The 8,870-nt window shown below is 46.3% G+C and overlaps 1 pseudogene; it reads left to right on the forward strand.

Annotated features, from left to right (window-relative positions):
- LOC141410122 (large ribosomal subunit protein eL33 pseudogene) lies at window positions 1–526 on the forward strand (annotated as a pseudogene).
- Window positions 527–8,870: the final 8,344 nt, after the last annotated feature.

Genomic DNA, 8,870 nt, shown 5'->3' on the forward strand with positions numbered 1-8,870 from the left:
TAAAAAATAAAAAATAATAATAAAAAAAAAAGCTCTTCCTACCATCTTGACTCCTGTGGAGGCCTGCTGGGAAAAGGACTTCTAAAAGGAACTATGTCTGGAAGGTTGTGGTCCAAGGCCATTTTTGGCGGCTATAAGTGGGGTCTCCAGAACCAGAGGGAGCACATAGCTCTTCTTAAAATTGAAGGTGTTTATGCCCGAGATGAAACAGAATTCTAATGGGGCAAGAGATGCACTTATGTATACAAAGCAAAGAACAACACAGTGACTCCTGGCAGCAAATCAAACAAAACCAGAGTAATCTGGGGAAAGGTAACTCAGGCCCACGGAAACAGTGGCATGGTTGGTGCCAAATTCCGAAGCAATCTTCCCACTAAGGCTATTGGACACAGAATCCGAGCAATGCTGTACCCCTCAAGGATTTAAACTAGGCCGGGCGCGGTGGCTCAAGCCTGTAATCCCAGCACTTTGGGAGGCCGAGACGGGCGGATCACGAGGTCAGGAGATGGAGACCATCCTGGCTAACATGGTGAAACCCCGTCTCTACTAAAAATACGAAAAAAAATAAGCCGGGCGAGGTGGCGGGCGCCTGTAGTCCCAGCTGCTCGGGAGGCTGAGGCAGGAAAATTGCGCAAACCCGGGAGGCGGAGCTTGCAGTGAGCGGAGATCTGGCCACTGCACTCCAGCTTGGGCGACAGAGTGAGACTCCGTCTCAAAAAAAAAAAAAAGGATTTAAACAAATGAAAAGTCAATAGGCTGGGTGCAGTGGCTCACTCCTGTCGTCCCGGCACTTTGGGAGGCTGAGGCGGGTAAATCACAAGGTCAGGAGTTCAAGACCAGCCTGACCAAAATGGTGAAACCCCGTCTCTACTAAAAATACAAAAATGCTGGGTGTGGTGGCGGGCACCTGTAATCCCAGCTACTTGGGAGGCTAAGGCAGAGAACTGCATGAACCCAGGAGGCGGAGGTTGCAGTGAGCTGAGATTGTGCCACTGCACTCTAGCCTGGGCGACAGAGCGAGGCTGAGTCTCAAAAAAAAAAAAAAAAGAAAAAAGAAAAGTCAATAAATAAACATGGATTTGTGCTCTTAAAAAAAAAAAAAAAAAAAAAAAAGCCAGGCATGGTGGATCATGCCTCTAATCCCAGCACTTTGGGAGGCCAAGGTAGGAGGACCACTTGAGGTCAGGAGTTCCAGACCAGGCTGGCCAACATGGTGGCACCCATCTCTACTAAAAATACAAAAAAATTAGCCAGGCATTGTGGCGTGTGCCTGTAATTCCAGCTACTCAGGAGGCTGAGGCAGAATTGCTTGAACCCATGAGGCGGATGTTGTGGTGAGCCAAGATCGTGCCATTGCACTCCAGCCTGGGCAATGAGGGCAAAACTCCATCTCAAAAATAAATAAATAAATTATTCGAAGACTTAAAAGGCTGTAACTCAGCCTTGATTCAAATAGGTTACAAGTAGTCATGATGATATTTAACAGGAAACATTGCAAGATGAGAACTTTGATGAAGTCTCATGTAGGTATAGATACAGGTACAGATATTCATATAGGTACAGATACAGTTATAGTCATGGTAGACTCCAGATCACAATGAACCAACATTTGGCCAAAGGCAAAAAAGTTATTTAAGATTACTTTTATGTATGCTCAGTCTCTAGTAAAGGTAACTACCATTCAATTTTTTAAATTTTTTTATTTTTTGGAAACGGAGTCTTGCTCTGTCAACCTCCGCCTCCTGGGTTCAAGCGATTCTCCTGCCTCAGCCTCCTGAGTAGCTGGGATTACAGACATCCGCCACCATGCCCACCTAAATCTGGTATTTTTGGTGGAAACGGGGTTTTACTGTATTGGCCAGGCTGGTCTCGAACTCCTGACCTCGTGATCTGCCCGCCTTAACCTCCCAAAGTGCTGGGATTATAGGCGTGAGCCACCACGCCTGGCTTACCATTACATTTTTAAAACTGTGATAAAGTCACATAGCCTCTGAGATAGGCTACTTCTTTTTTTAAATAATATTTTATTTATTTATTTATTTAAAGACAGGGTCTCACTCTATCACCCAGGCTGGAGTGCACTGGTGCAATCTGGGCTCACTGCATCCTCTGCCTCCCAGGTTCAAACGACTCTCTGACTCAGTCTCCCAAGTGGCTGGGATTACAGGTGCGCACCACCATGCCAGGCTAATTTTTGTATTTTTAGTAGAGACGAGGTTTCACCATGTTGGCTAGGATGGTCTGGAACTCCTGATCTCAAGTGATCTGCCTGCCTCAGCCTCCCAAAGTGCTGAGATTACAAGCGTGAGCACTGCTCCCGGCCAATATTTTAAAACTTTTAATAAAATAAAATAGAGACAGGGTCTCACCATGTTGCTCAGGCTGGTCTCAAACTCCTGGGCTCAGACAGTCCTCCTGCCTCGGCCTCCCAAAGTGCTGGGATTACAAGTTCGAGCCACTACATCTGGCAGTAACTGACTACTACTAACTCTGAAAACTGTAACCTGAATCTTACGGCTTTGATTATTTGTTATAGGAAACTACATTTGTCAGAATGCTATAGTAAATTGTGTTTGTTTACTTCAAGTCAACTATATTTGTTATGTGAAGTTGTATTTGTATACCAACCTATGTTGGTAAGCTACTGTTTATAACCTCACTGATTTTCTTATAATCATATCTGTATATTATCTTGCCAAGATAGATTCCAAATCCAGAATTTTCCTCCTTATGGGTTGTAAACATAAAATAAAACATTATTTGTCTGTGCTACTATAACAAAATACCTGTGACAGAGTAATTAATAAACAACAGAAATGTGTTTCTTACAGAGCTGAAGGGTTGGGAAGTGAAAGATCAAGGTGCCAGCAGATATAGTGTCTGGTGAGGGACCTGGTTTCTTCTTCACATAGAGCCTTGTTGCTGCATCCTCCAGAGGAGATGATCTCCGGAGGAGATGCTGTGTTCCTTACATGGTGGAAGGACAAAAAAGGGCCAAAGCTAGTCCCCTCCAGCCCTTCCCTCCAGCCCTTTCCCTCAATGAATAAGGCACTAATTCATTCATGAGAGTGGAGTCCTCATGACTTAATTACTTCCCAAACAACCTCACCTCTTAATACCACCAAAGCTGAGATTAAATATCAACATATGAATTTTGGGGGACATTCAGATCAAAGCAGTATTATAGCACATTTGCTTTCAAAAACACATGACATATTTTTCTGTGTGTTTGTTTTTAGCCAGGGTCTCACTTTGTCACCCAGGCTGGAGTGCAGTGGCGCAATCTCGGCTCACTGCAGACTCCACCTTTCACGTTCAAGCTATTCTCCTGCTTCAGCCCCCCCAAATAGCTGGGACTACAGGCCTGCACCCCATGCCCAGCTAAATTTTGTATTTTTTATAGAGACGGGGTTTTGCCATGTTGTCCGGGCTAGTCTCAAACTCCTGACCTCAGCGATCCACCCACCTCAGCCTCCCAAAGTGCTGGGATTACAGACATGAACCCTGGGCCCAGAGGCTGGGGTGTCTTTTGCCATCTCATCTTTACCCCTTTCTTCCCCTGAACTATTCAAATATCCAGCTAAAGGCAGAGATAGAAATAGGAGGGGAGGCAAGTTGGGCTGAGAATGCTTGTATAACATCAGGCCTGCAGGCACTTTCAGAAGCCAGGCATCGCCTATATTTCATCTCAAACTGCTACACAAGTGTTATTTCCAACCATGTGCCAATGTCACACAATGTCACGACTACACGCAGAACTGAATGAAGGTCCTGGAGAGTCTCTCATAATAGAAATTTTCAGATCCAGACTTGGAAATAATTGGTCATTTAAGTGAGCTAGAGGTGGCGTTAAAATAAAGAATTGTGCTTTTCTATATTTTATTATCATTTCTTTGATGAGAAATGGAAGATGTTAAATAAAAATGGGAGTCTAGGCCCAGCGTGGTGGCTCACACCTGTAATCTCAGCACTTTGAGAGGCCGAGGCAGGTGGATCACCTGAGGTCAGGAGTTCAAGACCAGCCTGGCCAAAATGGTGAAACGCCATATCTACTAAAAATACAAAAATTGGCTGGGCGTGGTGGTGGGCACCTGTAATCCCTGCTACTTGGGAGGCTGATGCAGGAGAATTGCTTGAACCCAGGAGGCAGAGGTTGCAGTGAGCCAAGATCACACCATTCCACTCCAGCCTGGGCAACAAGAGCAAAACTCCGCCTAAAAAAAAAAAAAAACAAAAAAACAAACAAAAAAAAACTCCAGGCGCAGTGGCTCATGCCTGTAATCTGAAATCCCAGCATTTTGGGAGGCTGAGGCTGGCAGATCACCTGAGGTGGGCAGTTCGAGACTGGCCTGACCAGCATGGAGAAACCCCGTCTCTACTAAAAATACAAAATTACCCAGACGTGGTGGTACATGCCTGTAATCCCAGCTACTCAGGAGGCTGAGACAGGAGAATTGCTAGAACCTGGGAGGCAGAGGTTGCGGTGAGCCGAGATTGTGTCACTGGACTCCAGCCTGGGCAACAAGAGTAAAACTCCATCTCAAAAAAAACTCCAACTCAACAAGAGTAAAACTCCATCTAGACCAGGCACAGTAGCTCATGCCTGTAGTCCCAGCACTTTGGGAGGCTAAAGCAGATGGATTGCTTGAGCCCAGGAGTTCAAGACCAGCCTGGCCAACATGGGGAAACCCTGTCTCTACAAAAAACACAAAAAATTAGCCAGGCGTGGTGGCACATAGGTGTAGTCCCAGCTACTCGGGAGGCTGAAGTGGGAGGATCACCTGAGCCTGGGAGGTCGAGGCTGCAGTGAGTAATGATTACACCACTGTACTTCAGCCTGGGTGACAGAGTAAGATCCTGTCTTAAAAGAAAAAAAAAAAGAAAAAAAAAAGGGCACATAAATTCCCCTTCTTCCAGATCCCTGCCTTTGGACATGAAGACCTCCCTCTAGGGTCTCCAGTCCAAGCTGCCAGGGTGACATCACTCAGCACCACCACACCCTCCATCTGCGTGGACAGGCCTCCTAGGGGATGGCCACTCCTTGTGTAAGATCCATTACCACTCCGAAAATCAATGTCAAAGATCTAGGAAGATATGCCCTCTAGAGGAGTTCTAGGGAAGCATCTTCCTTTCCCTGATCACTGCTCCTTAAGAAAAATTAGTCACAAAAGGAAAAAAAAAACAGTGACTGTACTTCACAATGTCTTGGTTCATTTTTATACAAGTTGCAAATTCAATATAAGAAACACTTATGGCCGGGTGCAGTGGCTCACGCCTGTAATCCCAGCACTTTAGGAGGCAGAGGCGGGCGGATCACCTGAGGAGTTGAGACCAGCCTGACCAATATCATGAAACCCCATCTCTACTAAAGATACAAAAAGTAGCTGGGCGTGGTGGCATGTGCCTGTAATCCCAGCTACTCAGTAGGCTGAGACAGGAGAATCGCTTGAACCCCAGAGGCAGAAATTTTGCAGTAAGCTGAGATTGCACCATTGCACTCCAGCCTGGACAACAAGAGCAAAACTCTGTCTCAAGAAAAAAAAAACAGAAAGAAAGAAATTATGGTTTAGGAGTCATGCAGATGAAGGCTACAAAATTCTGACCCTCCCTAAACATCTCCTTAGATCAGTGCTTGAGACATTTTGCAGACCCTGCACTTGATGGATCAGCTGGCCCCACCCAGATTGATTAACTGGCTCATCTGATCTTATGGCCCCCACCCAGGAACTGACTCAGCACAAGAAGACAGTTTAGACTCCCTATGATTTCATCTCTGACCAATCAGCACTGCTGGCTCACTGGCTTCCCCTGGCCCACCAAGCTGTGCTTAAAAACTCTGCTCCCCAGGCTGGGCGAGGTGGCTCGTGCCTGTAATCTCAGCACTTTGGGAGGCTGAGGCAGGTGGATCACCTGAAGTCAGGAGTTCAAGATCAGCCTGGCCAACATGGTGAAACCCCGTCTCTAAAAATACAAAAATCAGCCGGGCATGGTGGCACAGGCCTGTAATCCCAGCTACTGAGGCTGAGGCAGGAGAATCACTTGAACCTGGGAGGTGAAGGTTGCAGTGAGCCAAGATTTTGCCATTGCACTCCAGCCTGGGCGACAGAGAGAGACTCCGTCTCAAAAAACAGAACAAAACAACAACAACAAAAAACAAACTCTGCTCCCCGAATTATCAGGCAGACTGATTTGAGTAATAATAAAACTCCAGTCCCCCACACAGCAGGCTCTGCGTGAATTACTCTTTCTCTATTGCAATTCCTCTGTCTTGAGAAATCTGTCTAGGCAGCAGGCAAAGTAAACATACTGGGCGGTTACAAGACCAGCCTAGTAGGCCGGGTGCGGTGGCTCAAGCCTGTAATCCCAGCACTTTGGGAGGCCGAGACGGGCGGATCACGAGGTCAGGAGATCGAAACCATCTTGGCTAACACGGTGAAACCCCGTCTCTATTAAGAAATACAAAAAACTAGCCGGGCGAGGTGGCGGGCGCCTGTAGTCCCAGCTACTCGGGAGGCTGAGGCCGGAGAATGGCGTGAACCCGGGAGGCGGAGCTTGCAGTGAGCTGAGATCCGGCCACTGCACTCCAGCCTGGGCGACAGAGCGAGACTCCGTCTCAAAAAAAAAAAAAAAAAAAAAAAAAAGACCAGCCTAGTTAACATGGTGAAACCCCATCTCTACAAAAAATACAAAAATTAGCTGGGTGTGGTGGTGCATTCCTGTAGTCCCAGCTTCTCAGAAGGCTGAAGTGAGAGGATGGCATGAGTCCAGGAAATGGAGGTTACAGTGAGCCAAGATCAAGCCACTGTATTCCAGCATGGGCAACAGAGCCAGATCCTGTACCAAAAAAAAAAAAAAAAAAAGGCCATACATTACTTTTTTTTGCACCATTTCAACCAGTGCATTGTGACGGCTCTGCCCATTAGCTAAATCTAGCTAATCAGTATAAGCATCTGCCCAGTCTGCCCATCTGGCTGGACTTCTCCAGGGAAAGTCTGCACTGACACTGAAAGTCTGGCCACAGAAGCTGTTATTCCTTAAAAGTGCCAGGCCTTCACACTGAAAGCGTAAAACAGTTTTCTCCCTTCTCTTCTTCTCTTTTGAAATTATGAAATACTTAAGTAGAAAACTACGTAGAATAGCTATAATGAATCTGTCTGGGCCAAAGGAAAACTTCCCTTTCACCCTCTGAAGGTTGGCTGGAAAATCAACTCTCAAAGACAGATGCAGGCTGGGCACGGTGGCTCACACCTGTAATTCCAGCACTTTGGGAGGTCAAGTCGGGTGGATCACCTGAGGTCAGGAGTTCAAAACCAGCCTGGAAACATGGTGAAAATACAAAAATTAGCTGGGCGCAGTGGCGTGTGCTTGTAATCCCAGTTACTTGGGAGGCTGAGACAGGAGAATCATTTGAGCCCAGGAGGTGGAGGTTGCAGTGAGCTGAGATTGTGCCATTGCACTCCAGCCTTGTTGACAGAGTGAGAGTCTAGAAAAAAAAAAAAAGATGCATTGGAGAAGAGGCATATAAATGGATTAATGTGTACACAGAGAGAACCACAGAGTGATTAACCAATCCACAACAGAGTTCAGGAGCTTATTTACCATCCTGGCAAAACAGGTTATGGGATAGGGAGTAGGAATTCTATTGAGGGGCCCTAGGGGATTACTAGGGAGAATAAATGGGCCCAGAGATAGAGATTAATTTTTGAATAGTTCTCTGTGGAATTTCAATGAGCCTGAAAGACAGACTGTCTTGGGAAAGGACCTGCTCAGGTGTGATTCCATTCCTGATCTCATAGGGAGGGGAAGAGAAAACAATTGTTATTTGTGATATGTCTGGACTTGAAGCAGATAAAGGAACTTCAGAGAACAACTCATCCTGGCTTGTGGGAGAGCCGGTTGAGAAGAGAGGTCAGAGAAACCTTGAAGTTTCTTCTTCAGTTCAGCATGTCAGCATATTTTGGGGTATTAATTTCTGAGCCTCAACAAACCTCACAGACTCACTACTTCCTTATACAACTGTAAACAAACTTTTTTTTTTTTTTTTTGAGACAGAGTACCACCCTGTCACCCAGGCTGGAATGCAGTGGCAGGATCTCAACTCAGAGCAACCTCTACCTCCTAGGTTCAAGCAATTCTTGCCTCAGCCTCCCGAGTAGCTGGGATTACAGGCCCGTGCCACCCCAGCCGGCTAATTTTTGTATTTTTAATAGAGATGGGGTTTCACAATGTTGGCCAGGCTGGTTTCGAACTCCTGACCTCAGGTGATTTACCTGCTTCAGCCTTCTAAAGTGCTAGGATTACAGGTGTGAGCCACCACGGCTGGCCTCTTTTTTTTGTTTTTTTGTTTTTTGTTTTTTTTGACACTGAGTTTCAATCTGTCACCCAGGCTGGAGTGCAATGGCAGGATCTTGGCTCACTGCAACCTCCACCTCCTGGGTTCAAGCAATTCTCCTGCCTCAGCCTTCTGAGCAGCTAGGATTATAGGCGCCTACACCATGCTTGGCTAATTTGTTTACATTTTGAATAGAGACAGGGTTTCACCATGTTGCCCAGGCTGGTCTCCAACTCTTGACCTCAGATGATCCGCCCACCTCAGCCTCCCAAAGTGCTGGGATTACCTCTGTTTTTTTTTTTTTTTTAAGGGGGTGGAGTTAGGGGTGTCTCACTATGTTGTCCAGGCTGGTCTCCAACACCTGGGCTCAAGTGTTCCTCCCACCTGCCTCAGCCTCCCAAAGTGCTGGGATTACAGGCATGCACCACGGTGCCTGACATAAACTGTTTTCTTCCACCATACTCTTGTTACCTGAAAAAAACTGGGGTTTGTTTGCCTGGCAAATAACAAATGACTCTCCACAAGGCAGGTTTTAATT

This window comes from Macaca fascicularis, chromosome 4, assembly GCF_037993035.2.
Source record: "Macaca fascicularis isolate 582-1 chromosome 4, T2T-MFA8v1.1".
In the NCBI taxonomy this organism is placed as follows: domain Eukaryota; kingdom Metazoa; phylum Chordata; class Mammalia; order Primates; family Cercopithecidae; genus Macaca; species Macaca fascicularis.